At 37.4% G+C, this 21,324-nt stretch overlaps 1 protein-coding gene across 1 annotated transcript in view; it reads left to right on the forward strand.

Moving 5' to 3' along the window:
- KCNC2 (potassium voltage-gated channel subfamily C member 2) overlaps positions 1-21,324 on the forward strand; it is a 100,364-nt gene that overhangs the window by 42,370 nt on the left and 36,670 nt on the right. The gene's annotated exons all lie outside the window — the stretch shown is intronic.

A 21,324-nucleotide genomic window follows, 5' to 3' on the forward strand; every position in this document is an offset into this window, starting at 1 on the left:
GATGAAGCAGTAGAAGAACTTTTATTTGAACAGTTTGTGACTACATATCCCAGATGATGGGTGCAGGGAACAGTAAATTTAATTTTTAGTTTAACTTTGCTTCATCAAATGCTTAATGCATTAGAAATAAAAATGGTTTTTGTTGCAGCTTACCCTCGATCTCTCTTATCCAAGGGAGCAGATTTTGTGTTAGGGAGTTTGGAAGTACAAGGACACCAGTTCAGGGTCTGCAGAGCTGGCCCTCTGGAGCAGAGCTATGGAGCACACAGTCAGGTAGCACCTGGTGTCAACATCCAGTATGCTCAGTCCGTAGACTATGAGCAATTCTGTACACACACCAGCAAACAGCTACAGATTTTCCCCCAAGCCTAGACTCCTCCTTAACCTCCTCTCTGTTTCTAACAGTGGCACAAAGTCTTCCTTGTTCACACTTGCATTATTTATGTTTTGCTGCCAAGCCTTTCTCCTGGTTCTTCTTAATCCACCTTGAAAAATCTAGATTCCCCTCCTCTTTTGGCTTTGCTGGGAGGCAGAAAGCTACATAGCAGAAAGCTGTGTTTTCTTTTTCTGTATATAATGCAAATCTCTTACTGCTTTCCAAATTCAGTAAATCAGCTTCAGGCATCAAGACCACCTGTATTCTTCTGTTGGAGACTTGACTTTAACATGAAATATATCCACACCATCTTATTGGCTGGGATACATATTTCAGTAGTCTGAAATAGCAGTCTATAGCAGTCTCTATACTGTAATGTCTAAGCTTTGAAGTCTCTTTAGTCATGTTAGGTTGGGGCTTAAGTTCATGCTCAGCCTCAAAGTCTGTATGGTCTTTGTTTATTCAGTTTGTTTCAAGGGGTGTAGCCCTCTAATTGTGACATGGGAAAAAGAGCCAAACTTCTGGTGGTGGTTGGTACTGGTTGAAGGAGGACCTTCAACCAAAACATAGGCTTGGTGATTCAGACTTAGAGCTTCCTAAAGTGAGCAGAGTATTTAAAAGTTTTTTCACTTGCTATTTGAAAGGGATTTAGGATACAAAGGTGGATGAAACATCTGATATAGATGTGTGAACCATTCTGCTAATGTAGTTAGCTATCCTTGGGTGCTAGGTACAGAAGTACCTTAATTCCAAGTGATTTTGCAACATTTATAGTTCGGAAAAATTTATATTTACAGTAATTTTAGAATATTTAAAATAAACCTGTTCTCTTCCAACAGTTACAGTGGAATAGCTTCTCCTTTGTGTTGAGTTTGTTTTCTTCTTATTCTTTTCCCTTTTAATTTTCACCTGAGAAATGATTCATAGAATTTGTTAAATCTTTCTGTAACATGAAACATTTGGTCTGATTCTAAGAAATTTTTAATTGTTCATTTGCTGTTGAGATAAAATAAGCAAGGGGGAAAACGGAAAACTGCTTTGCGGAAATGAACCTTATTACAGCTTTGAGGAAATGACACTGTAATTAAAGCTGAGACAGAGATTTTATTCAAGTTCCTTCTCTTCAGCTGTGCATAGCATGTTGAAAATAATGCTGTGATAATTTATCATGTTGATGCGCTTTAATGGACGTTTGTGGAGAGAATTTGTACTTAATTCTGAGAGAGAAAATTGAGTATTTCTGTGTATATTTAGACTTGGGTGGACTTTTGTAGAGAGTAGCTTGGAAGCTGGCTTTAACTTCCTGTTTTGTCCCAAACTCTATGTATATTGTTTCCATGGATGTTCCTATAGAGTGGAATTCTGTCTTCTCTCAAGACCCATAAAATCAGAGTTTGGGTTATGACAGCAGTATATGTGATATTTTCTAAGGATGAATGATTACTTTGCCAGAGCAAAAGTGGAAAGAGAGCAAACTAAGGAAAAAAAAACCCAAAATAAATACAGTTGACTAGTTCTTGTGCTGCACCTGTTACTGTACCACGTGGAAACTTTCTATTTGGGATTTTGGGGGAAAAAATAATTTAAAACAAGCATATGAGTAGTTACTAGCATACTTGCTCTCATTTGCTCCCGTCTCAGCCATATTTACTATTGAGCTGAAAAAGCCTTGTGATCAGGCCTTTCTTTTTTCACTTGGAAAGAAGAGTTGCTCTCTTCTGTCTTTCTTTTACAATTCAGTTCCAGTAAGTCAATTAGATGTCAGTTCTCATTTTCACAGCTTTTCCGTCCCTCTTTTAAAACCAGAAATATATATTTTTGCATTAAGGAAAAAAATTATAGAATAGACAGACAAAATATTGAAGAATTGATGACTTACTCAGACATGTTCAATAATTAGCTCTTTCCCTGCTTCTGGTCTACAATGCCTCATTTTCTCTTTTCAGTATTTTCTTATTGCAGCCTTTTGTAATGCCTTCTTTTCATTTACCAATAAACACTATAGTTTTTCAGAGCACAAAGAATCATTTCAGGTTCTTTGAACACAATGAGAACCAAAACAATTCATAGCTGTAGCCTGCAGTTAGATTGTCTGTTATTTTTTTCCTTGCAATTCCATTTTTTTTTAGTTGCTTATATTTTTGTCAAAATCACTCCATACTGGTAAGTACTAAACTAATTTGCTCTGCACAGAAGGCAAATTTTATCAAGCACATTAATTTCCCTGGCAAAGGAGAGCTGTGCTTTAAAAGGTTTATGCTTACAAGAGGAACCCAGGTTATATGCATGAAATATAAAAAATTCCATATATACATACAAAAATACACAGTAGTTACAAAGATAGAAATATAAATATTTGAGTAATCTAGAATTTTTAAAAATAGTGTGAGTTTTGTGATAGTAAGTAAGAGGTTTCTGTTTTTAGACAGCAAGAGTAACAAATGCTATTTTCAGTTTTCTTTGCTGGTGTAGGGTCAGGGTTTCCAGCTCTGAAAAGCATATAAGGTCTTCAAAGTGGCTTTTAAAAACTGCTTAAGTAGATAAGTGATATCTCATATTAAGTTTGAAAATCTTTGATACCAGGTGCAGGCTAAACTAAAATCCTTTCAAGTGAGGGGAAGGGTGACTTTCTGGCCTGTCTTCTGAGTCCATATAGAAAATTTACCTATGAGCTTTTGACTGTGAAAATTCATGGTATATTGTCAGGTATTGAGGTAAAGTAGGGAAACAACATTTTTTCCTATTGCAAACTTGTATTTTAAAAAAAAGATGTATTTTTCTGAGCAACAGGAAAAATGACAAAATAACTACCATGAAATACTACACAGCTTAAGATCTCGACTGTGAGGAACACTTACCTAAAAAAAAAAAATAATTTACTCCTGCTTCAGCTTGAGTTATCTATTGTGAGAATACTTTCCCAGGTGCTTTTCAAGGAGAGCCTCCCCAGTACAGGTGCTGAGCTGGAGGGGAAGACCTGACCAGCAACTCTTAACAAGATCAGATTAGTAAAGGGGTAAGCTCCTGTCATCTTGATCTGTAAGATGAAATTTGTTAAGTTGTTCTGTGTGTAGCAGCGGATGACTCATTTTCAGTTGTCAGTTTTGGAGTCACACTGCGATTTCTAAGATTGTTCAGAAGTAATTATCAATAGTGCCATGCACCAAAAAGGTCTGTGATGCTTCAAAGGGATGCACAAGCCCTGGAGGGATGCTCAGAGTTGCTGCTGTGTGCTATTGCAGAAGAAAGTCATGAGGCTTGCACGCTTCCAAAGTCAGGGCATGCAAAAGTTCAAGCAGCCCAGGCAAATTCTCCTCCTCCCTTCTGCTTGCTCATTATAGTGCATATAATTGCTCAATCAGTTTCATTTCTTTGGAGCATCTCCTTTAGCAATTAAGAGATTTGATGATCTAAGTATGAATGGAGTTCTTAAATTATATTTTTTGGTATTGAGGTTTTTGGCCACATAGAAATGCAGATTTTTTCTTTCATTACTGCTGCTTTGCCTTTACAATCAACTTTTTTACTGTGATCTGGTCTATTAAAGATCTCTCCTGTGTATCAAAGCAAGATGCTCTTCTCAAGTATCTATGTGGTGCACAATTTAGAGGGTTTTTTGGTCTGTGGGTAATATTTTTATATGCTCCTATAGCTGAAAGAAAAATTACACATGAACAGTACCTTGTCTGCCAATATTTAATCTCCTCTAAGAAAAAGATTTTATTTCCATACAAAAAAGAAACATATTTCTTTGAAAAACAGAAGACTAATTTGTAGGGCTACAGTCTTAACTTCACATGTCCAGAAAAAGGACCCTAATGAGATGCAGTGTATAAAGGTTTAAGCCCTCTCTGGAGTGTATAAAGGAAGATGAAAATATACTGATCAGTATTACAGATTTATAGTGTAAATAACAGTAAAAACAACAGCAAAAATGATAATAATGAAGATGATACAACTGCTACTACTATTGCTTTTGTGTTTTCAGTGAGAACACCCTGCCTTCTTTAATAGACAGACCAGTCTTTGCCTTTGGTGTCAGTGGTGTCAGGCCACATGTACAAGTGTTCTGGATCTGGTCCTGTCTCTAGCAAAATAAAATTAATCCATTCTTAAATGTGACCTCAACAAAAACCCATGACTGCACTGCACTGACTTTATCCCAATGGAATCAAGTAGTTTCAATGTAATGGCTTCAAATAAGCACTTTTTGACATTTTCATTTCTTGAAGAGCACTTTCCATAAAGATAAAGGCAGTAAATGGGTTACAAATATTACTGTGAAGGATTTTTATGATAAGGCAAAATAGTCTAATTAAATTTATATTGACTGATTAGACAGAAGTGGTAGGTTTGATAGATTTGACATGTACTAATGCCCTCTAGATCTTGCTAGTTAGTAAAGACATTCAGTAATGTCAAATCTGCAAATACAAGCTACATTAAAATATTCAGATTTATGTTCATAAAATATTCTATTTTATCCCCTGCACACTGAGACAATTTACTTCCAATCACTGAATTGTGAGGTTTTGATGAGCCTAGTGCACTAAAGGCTCATTTTTAAAAATCAAATAGTTCTGCTGGTCTCCTTTGCCCCAGAGACGGGTTTGCTCAGTGATAGCTGCTCGTTAGTAGCTTGCTTGGGTTTCGGGGTGGCAAACTTAAATTCATTTTGCTGGGTTTTTCTTGCTAGACCACGATGCCAAAGGTACAAGGTTTGATCTTCTTTTTACTCCTGTCTCCCTAAACAGAGAAATGCTAAAGCTAGTGGTGAGCTGGGATGTTAACAGTGAAAGAGAAGCAAGGCAGAACATTTTGAAAAAACTGGTACTTATAGTAATAAAAAATTATTTTAGAAGGAAAAGGAGAAGCTTATAACTGAAACAAAGAAATAAAAATCAGGAATGATCTTTATTTGCAGCTGTAGCAGAAGATTTAATAAGTAATTTTTTATTTTTTGTATTTTTTTGTTTCCATGTCTTTAAAAGGCATGATAAAGGTGTACAGGTAAGCTTGGTTAATTCAAGGCTACAGAGTTTTTAGAGACCAGTGGATGTGTCAGATGGAAACAACTGCAATTTCTTTCAACCTGAGAATTTACCTTATTTAAATTGACTTGATTACCATGCTACTTACTTTTTTATCTAGAGCATAAAGCTGTTGAGTGGCTCATTTTTGTAAGTCATAACTTTTACAAGTCATATAAAATAGTGGAAAAAACTAGAAATTAATGTCACTTTCAATAACATAAGAGAGACCACTTGGAAAGTCTATATTTAGTTCATTCCAGCAGTGAAGGAATGTGGAATTCCAATCAGAAATGTGCAACAGCAATAATTTTCAGGCATTATCTAAAAATATAAATTATTTAGATTTTCAAAGAAAGTAAAACTTAGAAATGCTGAAAACTTGAACTCAAAAAGCTTACTTGGAAACACCTGAATTAACTAACTTTCACAGATTTTTTTATGGATTGTCTGTCCTTCCTGGTTATCCTACCTGTTTGATTTTAGAAATGCTTTCAGAGTTCTTCAGAGATCCTTTTTTGGGGTTAATAGGGAGCTGAAGTTCTTTGGAAATACTTTGGTTAAGATGATTGAAAAAAAGTGTTTGGCTTTGAAATTTGGATCTGGTTTAATTTCACATTAGAGCAGATGGTGAAAAGTAAACATCCTTCAATACAATTGTCTTCAATTAGTCATATTTTCTACTGCAAAGAAATGGTATATTTTATTAAATAAGTATTCCATTAGGATTGAGCATACCATTGCTTTTTATTTATTCTGGATTAGAACATTTATTGTCACATAGTAAAATATTTAAGAGCCAGTCTGTGCAAATGAAACAAACAGCTAAAAATAAGTGAATAATGAATTAATCAGATGCATGTTACTTGCTAAAGTGTCTCTAAGGATTTATTGCCTTAGTGAAAAGAAAATTAAATACCGTGTGTATTTTTCTGGTGGAAAATCAGTCATCAGGAAGATGCTGTCTTTGACATGAGTAACCTTTCTGGGAACAAATACCATCAAGAAAAATCTGAAACCAAATTAGTTCTTCATCCAGGAAAAAATACTGAAAGTACCAGGACTAACCTTCTTTTAATTAAATGATAGGCTTTTATCAAGGTAGAAAAGCACCTTATGTTAGAAAATTTTATTCCTAGTATATTATTGTAGTTACTAATTTTACTGTGCTAAGAAATATGAATACATAAAACAGGTGAAAGGAGAAGGATATTTGAGATCCAGAAAGGAATACTCTTCTAATGTTTCTTTTCAAGTTTGCAAGAACTCAAGGGACTGTTTGCAAGATATTATGTAAGAGAGAGGAGGCCCTTTCAAAGTGAGGGCCTTCCTAACACAAAATCAGTGTAGATTTCAAAACCAAGTAGTAACCAAATTCATTCCACCTTTTCCTCCTGTACTCAGCACTGGTGAGGCTGCATCTCAAGTCCTGTGTTCAGTTTTGGGCCCCTCTGTACAAGAAAGTCATTGAGGTGCTGGAGCGAGTCCAGACAAGGGCAGCAGAGCTGTGAAGGATCTGGAGCACAAGTCTGATGAGGCGTGGCTGAGGGAGCTGGGGTTGTTTAGTCTGGACAAAAGGAGGATCAGGGGAGACCTTATAGCTCTCTGCAACTACTCGAAAGGAGGTTGTAGCCAGGTGGGAATTGGTCTCTTCTCTAGGCAACCAATGAGAGAACAAGAGGAAATGGCCTCAAGTTGTGCCAGAGGAGGTTTAGATTGGATGTTAGGAAAAATTTTTTTCAATGAATGGATTGTCAAGCACTGGAACAGGTGTCCCAGTGAGATGATTGTCACCATCCCTGGAGGCTTTTAAAAGAGGTGTAGGTGTGGCACTTGAGGATGTAGTTTGTTGGTGGGCTTGGGCCGTACTGGGTTAATGGTTTGGTTCAATGGTCTTAGTGGTCCTTTCCAACCTGAATGGTTCTATGATTCTATATTGCACCTTTATGCCAAAAAGGATGCCTCTCTCATGCCTGGCTGTAACTTTGAATGAGTTTTAGGTTATACAGTCCACATCTCTTATAATGTATGGAGTAGGAATGATAGGAATGAATCAGTCCAGTGCATTGGCCCAGCCTCATGGTGCAAATCAATCTTCTTTTTTCTCTTTTTTCTTTTTTTTCTTTTTTTTCTTTTTTCTTTTTTTTTCTATTTTCTTTCTTCTTTTTTTTTCTTTTTTCTTTTTTTTTTTTCTTTTTTCTTTTTTTTTCTTTTTTTCTTTTTTTCTTTTTTTTCTTTTTTTCTTTTTTTCTTTTTTTTTTTCTTTTTTTCTTTTTTTTCTTTTTTATCTTTTTTAATTTGAGGAAAGAAGCTGTGATTTTGATTCTTAGATCTGTTGACACACTAATCTCAGTCCTTTACAAGGCATCCCTACACATCTGTTGTTTTGTGTATTTCTACATTGTCAACTCTTAAAGAAAAAAATCGATCAAGTGTATCTGAGGTTTTCCCTAGCTACTTGTCTTACCTGCTTTACTTGTTAGTTCTTACACTTTTTGCATGGCAACTTCAAAAGCTGTTTCACAGTCCTGCCCAGATAAGTGGTTGCTTCATAGATGCAAAAAGCTGCCTTATCAGAGCTAAGTTGCTCACTGCAACTAAATCAGAATCAAGTAAAGAATGACGGTGTAGGTAATAGGCTAAAGATAGTGCTATGAAGCTCTATGACTTAATTAGTTACAATATGTAATTGTCTCTGTTTCTTCCGCTCTTAGAACTGTGGACATTTGTTTCATTTATGTAAAAATTAGTTGAAATAAATTATTTACTTTATTCTTACTTAAATCTAACTGTGAAGAAGACAGACATGTCTTAAAAATTGAGACAAGAAAAAATTAAATTCCTCAAACTTTGGCTTTAATTTTTTTTTTTTTTATTTTTGTCCCGTTTATTCGTGACTTTGGAAAAGAACCATAACAAGTGAGCTTCAAGTTGGCTTTTCAAAATGGGAATTTAAAAAGCTATAGTTCCTGAAAAAGAAAAAGGATTATTTGCACATAAACATCTTTGTTTTCACCTAAAGGTCTTTGTCTGACTAGAACAGTTTTTATTAGCTAGTCATATGTAGTTTCTTTTATGTATTTTCTTTTGAAAGAAATGACTTAAATAGAAAATCACGTAAGTTAAAATGCTTTCTAGAGACCCTGTCCATAAAAATGGTAGTTATGAAGTGTTGGTTGAACCATCTTATACTGATTTTATATTGTGTTACATAAAACTTTAGAAGGCTATCCAGGCAGAAAGGTTTGAAACACCATATGCATCGTCTAGTATGAATATGCACAGAAAATTAACTGAATGATAATCTAAACTCATGGGCAGTTGTCTGTAGTTACGTTTTTGGGTGTATCTCTGGGGAAATTGAGAAGAAATCCATCAGGGGAAGATTTGCAGCTTTCTCATAAAGTTCCCCCCCCCCCCCACTATTTAAATGCAAAAATTAGGAGGCAGATATCTGGGTGACAGCTATTAGAAATAGAAAACAAGAATTTTTTATGAATGGGAGTAGGATTATTCTTAGCAATTTATGTCAGGCTTGTAAAACATCTTTCGCCTACTCTTTCAGAATTACAGTAACAGATTCACACTGAGCTTGAAAGACATCTGGGCTTTCAATTATCTTTCTTCCTTTTTGTTCCTAATGGATTGAAAAACATCTGATGCTGTCTCAGGGTTGTTACCTATGCTGGAGAGCCAGTGATTTCACCATGTTTCTGTTAACCTCGTGGGGAATCAGGATGTCTGGTTTTTTTGAAGTTCCAGCAGCTTGGCTTCAAGGGAGTTACCAGGTCTCCTGGATTCTCCAGGGTGAAGATTAGGAAATAAACAGAATTGTTTATGGTACCTCTGAAGTCTATGAAACCTTTCAGAAAAAAAAAATAGTAGTGACTTTTGTCCTTTAGACCTTCTGATAGTTCATGTTCTACCCTTATTACAACTTTCAGGAGTTATTCCTGAAGCTCTACACTTGTTTATTTGGCAGAGGCAGGTATGTTCATTGGAATGTCATGTGCATAAACCTCTTGTAAATCTTTGGGATAGTGGTAATGATGATGATGTCATGATGATGCACATGCACACAGGTTAGAAATAAAACTAAATGATGATGACGTCATGATGATGCACATGCAGACAGGTTAGAAATAAAACTAAGTGGAAATTTCTCTTGTAGATATTTAATTCCTAATTTCTCATATTACATGGCTTGTGGCTGGGGGGCCATGCACAATTTCTTCCTGCAGTGGTATAAGTTGTCCAGTGTTGTGCATGTGGGTCACTGATGAGTTACTCTTCATACTGGTGGTAGAAATGGGCAATGAGTAAACCATTGTCTTTGCCTGGCCTAATCCATCTAAACATTGTCTGTATTTCGTTATTGTCTGCACTCTCACCACAGTCTGTGGAAAGAGTTTCCAAAGGATAAGAATCTCCTTCCTGAAATGCTGCCTCTCTCCAAAGACTGTGAAAGAGTAGTTCTGCTCTTGGTTCCTCATCCAACACTCCTCATCCAGCATATTTCTTTCCTGAAGGCATCCCTAGATCAGAGTGATGCTTGACAAAAGTATTTGTGTTTCTCCTAATGTACTGATTTGTTTTTCCTTGTATTATGTGCAACCAGATTTATATTCAAACAGTCAAGGGTATATATTAGCCCTGCCTGGATTTATACTCTGAAAATTGCAGCCTTTAGTGTATACTTTCCTCCTCCTGATTTGAGCTTGGCTGTTGTGGTACTTCAGGTTCTTTGACCTGAATCCATCCTGTTCCTCAGTACAATCCTACCTGCAGACCTATCCAGGCTAGAAGGTCAGTCTCTTGGATGTGTGCATGATTCCTTAGCTGGAAGAACTTGACATGTTTTACACTTGAGGTTTAGACTCTGTTCATTCAAAATGAAGCCTATTTGCAGCAATGGTTTTCCCCATGGCTTCTCAGCAGCCTTTTGCACGCTAGTGATTCCAGCTGCTGCTAACCCTCTCTGCAGTCACTTTCCTTCTTGAGGAAACCTAATGGAGGAGGAAAAAGGGAGAACCATTTTGTGTCTGGAAATGACAGATTCAGGGAAAGTCAAAGCAAATTCCTGTACCCATTTACAGAAAAATTCCCAGCTCCACCTTCAGCCACATGGCGTGAAGGAGCCTTTTCTGCAGATGGGAAAGACTCCTTTAAAACACTGTTAGGCCTGTAAACCAAACTGGATGTTTTTTTTTTTTTTGTTTGAAAAAAGTTTTAGTTAGGATTTACTTTTATGAAGCTTTCCTGAGAGCTGATATTTAGTTGAACTGTTGTCCACTGCAAAAGGGGACGACTGAGTGCTCTCTTGAAGTCCCTTAAGCAAATGTTAATTGTCTACACTACATAAGGACAGTAAGTGCTGGAGGAAAGATGCTGCCTGCAACCTTGTAGTAAATAATCAAAGATTGACTAGAACACAAGGAAGGTAACCCTTGGCTAAAGTTAGACTCAAAGTGAGATGTTGCCTGTGAAAATCTGAGCTTAAAGCAAAAACACATGATGGTTGGGGATTTCTGCTAGCTAGAAAATCTTTCTAATAAGAAAACAAGGACAGGCAGGGTAGTGCTACTTTTAGCAGAAATTCCGCTCCAAGGCTCAGACTTGGACTATACATGGAAGCTGTGACTTTCTGTCTCTTCTGTAAATTTTATTTAATGAACTGTAAATGTTATGTGCGAATAACCGTCTTAATATTTCTGAGGCTGTCTGCCATTCCAAATACTTAGTTCACCCTCAGATAAGCCTATAGACTCTGCAAATTCCATGACAGATTTCACATCTAAATATCTAAACATTGCAACTGAGTTGAAAAGACCTGTTAAAGATGCATGAATGTAGACTTCATAATTTTCATTTCAGCTTCTTTTGTTCCTAAGAAGACACTTTAAAGACAAATGTCTAGCAATTATTTCAATGAGTATTTGTTAGAATATGTGTCCATCTCTCTGCAGGCTGATACAGTCTCAAGACTTTTGAAAAATTAGTGGCATTTTGGAGTGAAGTGCCAGTGCAAAACCAGTCAGACATCTAAAGAGATGTAGGAGTTGATGCAGCAAAAATATACAGTCAATTTGGAAAAATGGTTTAATGATAATTTTTTCATAGCCCATGAAAATGTCTGTTTTGACTCTGCTGATATTTTTGGTAAGAATCATTAGGAATATCAGTTTGTATGGGTCCAACTATTTCATTATCCAGGGAGAAAAAACACTAAGAAAATACACATAGTCTCAGTAATCTTAGTTGAGCTTAGTGACAATATTTTTAGTCTGTAGGAAAATTACTGCAGGAATTAAGAAATTATTTCCTCTCCTTGCCCAAGTGCTGTGGAAAAAAATGGGACCGTGAGCACTTCCATGCTTTAACAACAACTGTTTTCTATTTCTTTTTGAAATATACATGTGGTGTTTCCAACCAGAAACTAAACTGGGTTGCTGAGCTTCCATGTGTATTTTCCCTCTCCTTAATGGCATAAGAAAACTATAACTGACCTCCAGGCATTTGTTTGCAGACTAAAATAAATCAGTGTAAAATCATTCCATGGTTACCTGCTGATTTTGAGAATTTCATTCTGAATCGTAATGCACAATATCTGCCTACATTCTTGCCTGCATTGGTCATGCTAAACCAATAAAGTTAAAAGTTTCAGTAAATTAATTCTTAAGACTAGTGATTTATTAAAATGTCTATTGAATTTTTTTCTTTTAACTCACGCCAAGCAGAGAAGCTTCCAGATGAAAGCTGGTTAGCTCAGTGGCTAGGGAGGAATTCAAGGCCAGCACTGAAGTGCATGGTGTGGGTCCAGTGGCAAGTGAGAACTCACAGAATTCACAAAAAAAATTAAAGAACAGAAGTTGTAACCTTAGTGTACAAATTGCACAAGAGCTTCTCTTAACGACACAGCTCATAAAAATAAGGAAGCTAATGTTTATATCAGCACCCAAAGTGCCTGTCACTCAGATGTTGTGGCTGCATAGGGTAGTTCTGAGGCAGGATGAAAAGGCAAAATAGTTCCTGGCTTCATTACTTGGTGGGAGGAATGTTATGGAATCTCCTTCCTTATTTGGCTCATCTGGTGCTGTCTGGAACACAATAAGGCCCAAAAGGTCCATCTACTTAGAAATGGAGGGAAATGCTAATGGATCCAATTTCTTTATCATCCATAATCCTCAGTTCCTTCCAGCAGGTGCATTGCCTGATGGTTGCTGGCATTTGTATTGTCTTTTCCTTTGAGGAGACAGAGAGGAACCTCTGCAGCTGCTGAAGTTAAACCACCCTGGACTTAGATTGTGCTTTGTCCTTTGTGGTGCTTCTATGGGTGTAAAATTTCTCCTGGGACTGCTCTGGTTTGTTCCTTCACGTCAGCTTCTCCTTGCACTTGTCTTTGTGTACCTTTCTCATACAGAGAAAGGACGTCTCCAGCAAAGCTTCCCACTTCTCCCAGCTTTCCTCTGTAGAACTGAGTATGTCCAGCAGTTTACATGTTCTGGGACCCTTCTGCAATGGCGGGAGAAAAATCTTTGGGCTGAGATGCTGCGTCTTCCAAGAATGCTTATTTCTCTCCCCTGGCTATAAAGACAACCTAGATTTAGATTTCTGTGGATCAGGCATCTAAAATTAATCATTAATGCCTGCTGTATGCTGTGTGTGCTAATTGTCCTCTCTTTGGATTCCACATAAAATTGGTTATAAGAATAAAGGAGAGCGTAGTCCTTCCAGATTTACTCTTCCAGTATCATTTCAGTGATGACATCTGAGGATGAAAAGGAGGAAACTGGTTGGCAGGACCTGTTGGTTAAATGCTGTGTTAGAGCACTGTCAAAGCCCTGCTCTACCTGACTGCAAAGAATGCCTGCTTTCAATAAGCTGGGAGGAAGGCAAGTTTCCATGGTGCCAACCTTCATGTAAACAGGTTCTAGGAATATGTTTTAGGAATGAGCATGGAGAACCCACATTCTTGTTTTTGAATATGTTAGCTCATTGAAAGTGCAAGGAACGTTGTCTTTATCAATGAGTGAGTGGTTGTGTGTATATAAATTCTATGTAATGCATATATTTATTTATACCACATAAATTAGGACATGTATATACTTATATGTAATTTTGGTGTATTTTAAAGACAGAGAAAGAATCAACTGCTGTGTAACTGTTTTAATTTCACATAATCCATGCCATCTCCTTCCATTCTGCTTGAGTAGTAGATATGATGTACCTTTTAAGCATAAAGCTACAGGGCTTAACAGATTAATTGCTGTAATGTAAAATTACTCCAATGTCCCTGCAGATCATGTTCTGTGAAAATTGCAACTAATTAAGGCTTGTTGGCTCTCTAACTTGGTGCAAATAGAAATAACTATACACAAAGGTATATTTTTATAATGAATTAACTAAATAGCACTTTCTCTTAAGCTTTTTCAGAAATTTTTCACATGCTTACATCAAATGGATATATTAATCTAAAATTGTGAAGCAATTAAGCTATTACTGATTTCTTGGATTTGAATTATGCTAAAAGCTCTTGGGGCAGGGACTTGTCACTTCAGAGTTTGTGAAATTCTGCTGTCATTGCAATTAAAGCTCAGTACTACCACAAATGTTTTAATAGCAGAAGGTAGGAATCCTTGGATTTCATATATTTAGGATGTGTATTAAGTGATTTATTGAGGTTTTTACTTTGCTTTTTCTGAATAAGGCAAATTTTACAAGGACTTTCTTAAAAATTGGCCATTTCCTCTTTTTATTTTCACAAGTACTTTACAAAAATGACATGTTAAGATGCATTTTCCTATATAGTAGAAGTCATAAAATTGTGAGATTTGTACATTTACTTGTCTCTGAAGAAATGTCTCTTCTTTACAGGCTTATTTTCTTCCTATGTAAAAGATGTCATATTTATTGGGGAAATAAAAAGCCCTTTAAAGTGCAAGAACTGTATAAATTAAAAAAAACAGAGAAACTGAATGTAAAGCCTAGAAATAATTTATTAATGATCTGGGTGTGTACATCTTAACTTTTGAATGAGTTCTGGTAGTTACAGAAATAAAGAACTTAGTAGTAGTTGAATTGTAGGTTCTGAACCCTTCTGTGCTGAATTGGTGGCAGTTCATGAAAATATTTAGAGAAACTGTGAACTGCAGTATTTATGAGTATTTACAAATCCTTACTGTCTGCTTAGTAGCAGTCAAATAACAAGAAGAACAGATGTGTCTCCCAAGCTTCTTAAAAGAGCTTAAGAAGAGTGGGATATGACTTATTAAGCATAACTAATGCTGCACACCCTACCTCTCTCTTCATCACATATTCAAATTTGCATGGTGTGGTGACATTTCAGTTATGAATAAAGCAAACCTGTGCCTGATTGCATCCTGACTGTGGTACATTTATAGTGCTAACCCTTGGCATAATCTCTGTGATGTTTGCATGTTTAGGAGAGCTGCATGCATCTATTTTGTTTTCAAGCTTTCAGCTAACATTTTCAGGTTATTTGGGCATATGGAAAGGAGGCAAAACATACCCCAGCCTGATTGTTATGAGGCTGCAGAGCATCAGAAACCTGGCAGAAATAAATTGCTGCTGGTTTCAGCATCTCAGACATTGTTAAGGGGCTTGGGGAAGGTTTTCTCACTGTCTTCAGCTCAGCCTCTGCGGTCCAAGAAGCAAGGTGACTTTTGGGGACTGCCTCCTGACACCTATCCCAGTCATTGTCTGCAGCTGAGTGACTTTTCCTTGCTGCTGATGCAGGCCTGTGATTAAAAAGCATTAGCTCAGAACATATAGTTTGTTCTAGAGGTTTATCTAGAGTAATTTGTACAATGCATAGTCATCCCTGTCTCATTTGTCTAATATGGATGGAAAATAACTCAGGTTATAAAATTTGCAAGGAAAGCTTGTGGCCACAACATTTTGGAAATAAAATGTGTGATTATTGTTTATGCTTTTGTTGTTCTTTATGCAAATTGGCTGATGAAAAATGAATGCAGTATTTTTTTTTCTGTGGGGAAACTGAAATCCTTTACCCTGCACAACTCTAGCTCATCAGTAAACCTGAATGACTGTTTTATATCTTTGGTTTCTTTTCTGTGGTGTAGCATGGAGAATGGCAATGATAGTTCCTGCTTTAATGAATATGTCACTACTAAATCACACTGCATCATGTATGTTGAAGTAAAGTTAGAAGCACTTTGGATGTGGGTGCTCATGCAGAGATTCCCACTTCTGCCTTTCAATACATTTCACATCCAGGGAGCAATGTCCCGACACTGCCGACATGAATAATGCCATGATGGTGTCCTCCTCTGTGTGCTGTTCTTCTGCCTTTAGATTTTCTGGTAAATCACACTTCCTCCCTTGGTGAACAAGTCTTTACATTCTGATCTGGGAATCAGGAAGCTCTGCAGCTCCCACATGGATGAGCTATGCTCAGTGCTGCAGCACATACCCTGTGTGCTCAGTGAATGCACTTGGACTGTAATTCCTTATGTGATTACCTGACTCACTTCACAGAGGAGCACTAGTGCTCCTTCCCTTGCATTCAGACACATGGGAATCTCACCTCATCAAATTTTCTCTTTCCTATTGACCACAGACTCCTTTGCTGACAATTTTGATGCTGTCAAGGAAACAATAGCAGTAGTTTGCTTGTATCTCTGGCACAATGTGGGCAGATCATCAGCGAGAACACCAAGTGCAGTCTGTTTAAAAATGATGTGTGGTATTAAGAATTGAACATTTCTATTCATTAGAAATAGTCTATATTGACTAGATCAACATGTGATCAATATTATGTCATTTTATGAGTATAATTTTTGTCCTCATTTCCCCAAAAGTAACAAGAAAATTAGTGAAAACAAAGCTGTTCAATGCATTTGTCATCTATTCCATTTAATGCTACCAATAGATGTGTATCATACAGGCCATCTTTTGAATGTGCTAAGATAGACTTTGTCTTCTTGCAGGCTGTTCTGTTTCACCATAGTGATGTATCATCTCATTGCTTTTATGTAGTAGGTGGTCTTATTGCATAATGCTTTTGTTAATTTTTCTCAGACTTTGCCAAACTTAAAGCTCACTGATCTTCAAAAGTCACCTGGAAATATGATGAGGACTTGTATGTTTTTCGAAATTTCAGCAAGTCTAGAAATTAGAAGCAGGATTGTGTTTTTAAGGGCTTTGGTGGCTGGTGGAGCACCAGAAGATGTAATGGGAACACTTAGGACCCTTTTCAGGAGCAATGCCTTTGCCTTTGGAGGAATTCTGACAATTTCAAGTGTTAATGCTACTGGGCATTTGCAAACACAATATTCTCTTATCTGTCAGACGACTGAATGAGGTACCATTATTTCATAAGCACCTCGCTCCTGTGCATTGGATAAAATTCATACTGCAGATAGTGTTGCTAAATCTTTATCAAAGTTCTGACTGACCACCCACTTTCAGAAGGAATTATTACAGGGAAAGCCAGATGTTACCCCTCCTCATGTTGTCTGTTTTCCAATTCCTTGTCCAGTAGATTCTGGTTCCTTTAAAACTTTTCAGGGAAGTTGCAATGGAGGATGAGGGAAACAAAGAAGTAAAAGAAGATAGAAAAGAGAGAGTAGTCTTGTGAGAAGATATTAACTTTTTAACTATTATGCATGGATATATTACCCATATATCTGATTGGTTTGAAATAATATAACAGATATACAGAATCAAAACAATTACATTGCAAAAGATGGAAAATATTGAAACAAAAAGTCACATGAGATAACTACAGGAGAGAAAGGAAAAATCCTCCATCAATTTCTGAATTAGCAATGTGTTTTTCACATAAAAGTACTGGTATTTTTGGTAGAATCTAAACATTTTATTGTATTACATATGTGAATGTAAGTTGGAAACAAAGTAGTTTAAACAGCTCCCTCCAATTTTTCAGCTGCTGAGGAAGATCCTATATTTCTCTTAAAGGACTATTTAAATTATTTTAAAATTATAAGGGGAAGAAACCGTAGCTGTTTTCTACCAAGGTTTGGCGATTCTGCTGAAGAAATCCGGCAGTGACACATGGAAAGAGAGCCCTGTATACAAATAAATCATTCTTGACATATCCCTTAGGCAGTTGGCTTTCTTATGCTCTGCAGTGCACTGGGACGTACTATTATTATTTCCCATGTGATTATATGTGTGCATATGCTGTCACTTTCCATTGCTGGAATAAGCTGTTTGAGCTGGATTTTTTAAATATTCCCTCTTTATTCATCAATGAAAAGTCAGTTTGATGCAAATGAAGGCTTTACTGAATTTCATTAGCAAGGGAAAAAAAATCTTTCTCTCCTCTGTACCATCTCCAGTTGTACAGCTAAGGCAAGTCAACAACCTTTAAGGTGTTGCCTTAGATGCTGGAAAATTAAAAAGATGCAACTTAACTGTCCATCTCCCATTTGAAGGCCTCTAGTTTGAGTGTGTGGAGTGTTAACAGCTAACACTGAAACCCAAAGGAGCTGTGTGAACCTGCATTATCTCCCCACGTTTATACCTAAGGAAAAATGCCTTTCATGAAGCAGTGGAAAAGATAGTTGTCTTTTGTAAATGACTGTATGATGCCCTGTGCAGTTTTCAGAGTGATTTTTTTGTGGCCTTCTGTCCTTCCATCTCTTCTGCTTAGAGCCTGGTGAGATAATGATGTTTTCACTGCATTAAATCAGGACTAAGACCACTGTGACTCCTGGTCACAATCATATCTGGTTTATCCTGGAGGGAAGAAGAGTCTGGTTACATTTGTTTGTTCATGAATGCTGTTCTGTCACATTCCTTTTGACAATTATAATTTCTCACTGGCTTTAAGTGCTTGTTGTAGGGGGCAACACTGTGTTTAGCATCCTTGTCAATATAGGGAATGTAACATGCTCAGTATTTTGCAAAACTAGTATGGATCATTCTGTGGCAGATTGATTATTCTGGTAAATATTGCTGGAAGTTTTATTGCTGAAAATGGATCATTTTTTGTCGATCACTGGGTGTTTCTGGATGTGTCTTGCTGTGGAAAGGCCCAGGCTGGCTACAGTGAGAGAGGAGCGGCTTCTTAATGCAGCAACTCTTGTTTGCCCTTAGGTTGCTGTTATTTTCCACCTCTAACCACAAAGTTGTAGAGGAAGAGAGGAGATTTCATCACCCAAATTCAGGCATTTCAATAACCAGCCACAGCCAAGGGTTTATCAGACAAAGCCATATGTGATATTGGCCTGTGGCACTCCTGCTTTGTCACGGACCCATCATTTTCCCTCCGACGTTTCTCCCTTTGCAGTTTTGCCGCAAAGCTTTGTGCAGCTGTGCTGTGAATTGGTTTTGGAAATGAATGACTTCAGAAGTGCGTGAGCTGGGAAAATTTAAGTCAGAAAAGCAGTGTTTCTGATGAAAACACTGGCAAATTCAAAGGATCACCTGAGGAACCTTAGGTTGTATGTGAAGAGAATGAGTGATTCCTTGGTAAATCTTTTTAATGTACAGAGGGAAGTGGCTGAAAGTTAACTGGTGTCCCTGTCTTTCATAAAAGAGCAGAGGAGCTGTAAGTATGAAAGCCCTGCTTTGTGGCTGCCGTAATGGAGTTCTTTTTTACCAAGCCTTCCTTTGCTCACAAAATATGTAGCATCATGTATCTTGTGCAAACCAAATTGCTACCAACGACCTGAGCACAAACGGGATCTTTTTCTTGCATTTATTAATTTTACCTTCAGTGGTTCAGTGGTATCTCTGTGCTTTTTGAGAGGAAATAATGTAACCTAAAGCTATTTTGTGTTTCTCCTTTAGCAGCTCCTCATGCCTAAGACTTCTGAGGTTTTTCTCATCCCCTGGCAGTTGTGATGGCTTTTGCTGTTTGCAATTAATAGTCACTGTGCTTTGGCTGAAGCTGCTTCAGAGCCCGCTCACTGAGCTGGTGCTTTGGGCAGAGGAGAAGTGAGAAGACACAGCCTGAGGGGTTTGCCTTCAAAATGCACCTAGCACTTGGCTGGTGACTTCAATCAAGTTTATTTGAAAGTGTCTCTGACTAGCTGTGCAGGCCTTGTGAGTTATCGTGCCATCAGATGTGCATGCTGGATCCAGCTCAGACCTCAGAAGGTTATTTCAGCTTCTATTATTAAAGTGTTTAAAAATAAACTGTGGCTTTCAGCCACTGTCCAAGGTGAGGGGATGGTCAATGCGCCCTTCCCTGCTGGAAGCAAAGCTGAGAGCCAGCAGATTCAGCCTTTCCCAAATAGTCAGAAGGAGATGAAGAAAACTGTGCAGCTTCCTGTCTCTTTTCTTCCCCATATTCAATATCAGACTTCTTTGCATATTATGATATCTCTTGCTAGGAAGGAAGACTGCTTTTCACTCTAGGGGTTGCAAGAGGGTACATAGGAACTACTTATTAGGTGAAATTATGGGTCCATCCTGGTTAATATTCTTTGATAACTCAGATCAGCCAGCAGCATTTCTTCTTTCTTTGCTTTCTCCTTTTTTAACTGGAGGATTGGTCTTAATACAGTAGAGGCATAGAGAGAAAATTGTTTCATATAGAAAGGGATACTGTTTTAGGATTGCAAATATTGTATTGGAACATACAGAAGAAGTTTATTTGGAAGTGAGAAATATGCCTTTATGCATGTCTATACAGAGATGGTAATTTGAAATGATTTAGTTTGAGATGGTGTACGTACTGTCACTTCAAATACATGTTATATATTTTTACACAGAGGGGGTGTGGGGAAGGAATGGAGACATAACTTTCTAATCCTTGTGGTTGTGTGTATGTCAATGCCTTCATGAATAATTTAGAAGAAAGTATTCAAGACCAAAGCCTTCCAACAGAAAGGTGATTTTATGGCTAGCCCCAAGCATGTGTCCTAAGAGACCATTGCAGAAATGTGTGTTTTCTATAACTCATTATTTCATGCTTTATTTCATAATGAGTATCATAGTGTCTCAACTGGCGTATGAAATTATGTAAAGCAACCATTTCAATACCAAAAAGGAAATGCAATCAAAGCAAGTATTTGAATATCTTCCTTTATTCCTCATTTACATGACAAATGGAACGATAATTAAATGATATATTGGAACAATAGTTAAATGATATATCCACAATAGAGTCCAGTAGAATTGAAATTGTGCAAAAACCATCTGTTGTATTTGAAACTCTTTCTTAATGGTATCTTATATATAACCTCCATAGACAATGGCAAAAACATTTCCCTGCCTCCTTTTTTTTCTTTCACTTCTTTTGCCCGTCTAGCATCTTCAGTTTCAACCCCTTAGTCAACTGGATGTTCTCAGAGTGGCATGTCCTGACTTTTGTGGTCTCTTGTGTAAGCCATTCCAGCTGGTGTCATGCCCATGTTGTTCCTATGCTGTGAAGCACCTACTGTGAAGTGTAAACCTTACTGCTGAATTATCTTACTCACCCATGGAAATGTGCTCTGAGGGCCAGATGCTGACATGTCATGGGCAGTCATGTAGGTGTTCTGTGGGCTGAAGTGTGCCTCACCTCCTGTGTGCTCGTCTCACGGGACGTGCTTTTCACTACCCCAGCTGCTGACTGCTCATAGCACGAACTTTCAAAATGACAGTCCTGGACTTGTACTGATAGTTACACCCTCCAGCTCTGTGGCCGTGCCCCTTTTGCTGCATTTTTCCTTCCTGCTGGCTTCTCTGACCTTCTTTTAACTCTTCACAGCTCCTTGACTATCAACAATACCAGTGCTTCATTGAGAAGACCTGCAAGGAAAATACAGTTCTGGAGAGGACTGTATAAAAACCATGGTTTTGTTGAATGTTAGGAAAAATTTATCATTTCCATCTTCTCTACTCTTCCCCCCTCCATATTTTAAGAGGCAGGCTCCTGAAGGTGAGGAGAAATTGCCTGTGAAGCAACAAATAAACTTGCCC

The sequence above is a fragment of the Haemorhous mexicanus genome, chromosome 5 (assembly GCF_027477595.1).
Source record: "Haemorhous mexicanus isolate bHaeMex1 chromosome 5, bHaeMex1.pri, whole genome shotgun sequence".
In the NCBI taxonomy this organism is placed as follows: Eukaryota; Metazoa; Chordata; class Aves; order Passeriformes; family Fringillidae; genus Haemorhous; species Haemorhous mexicanus.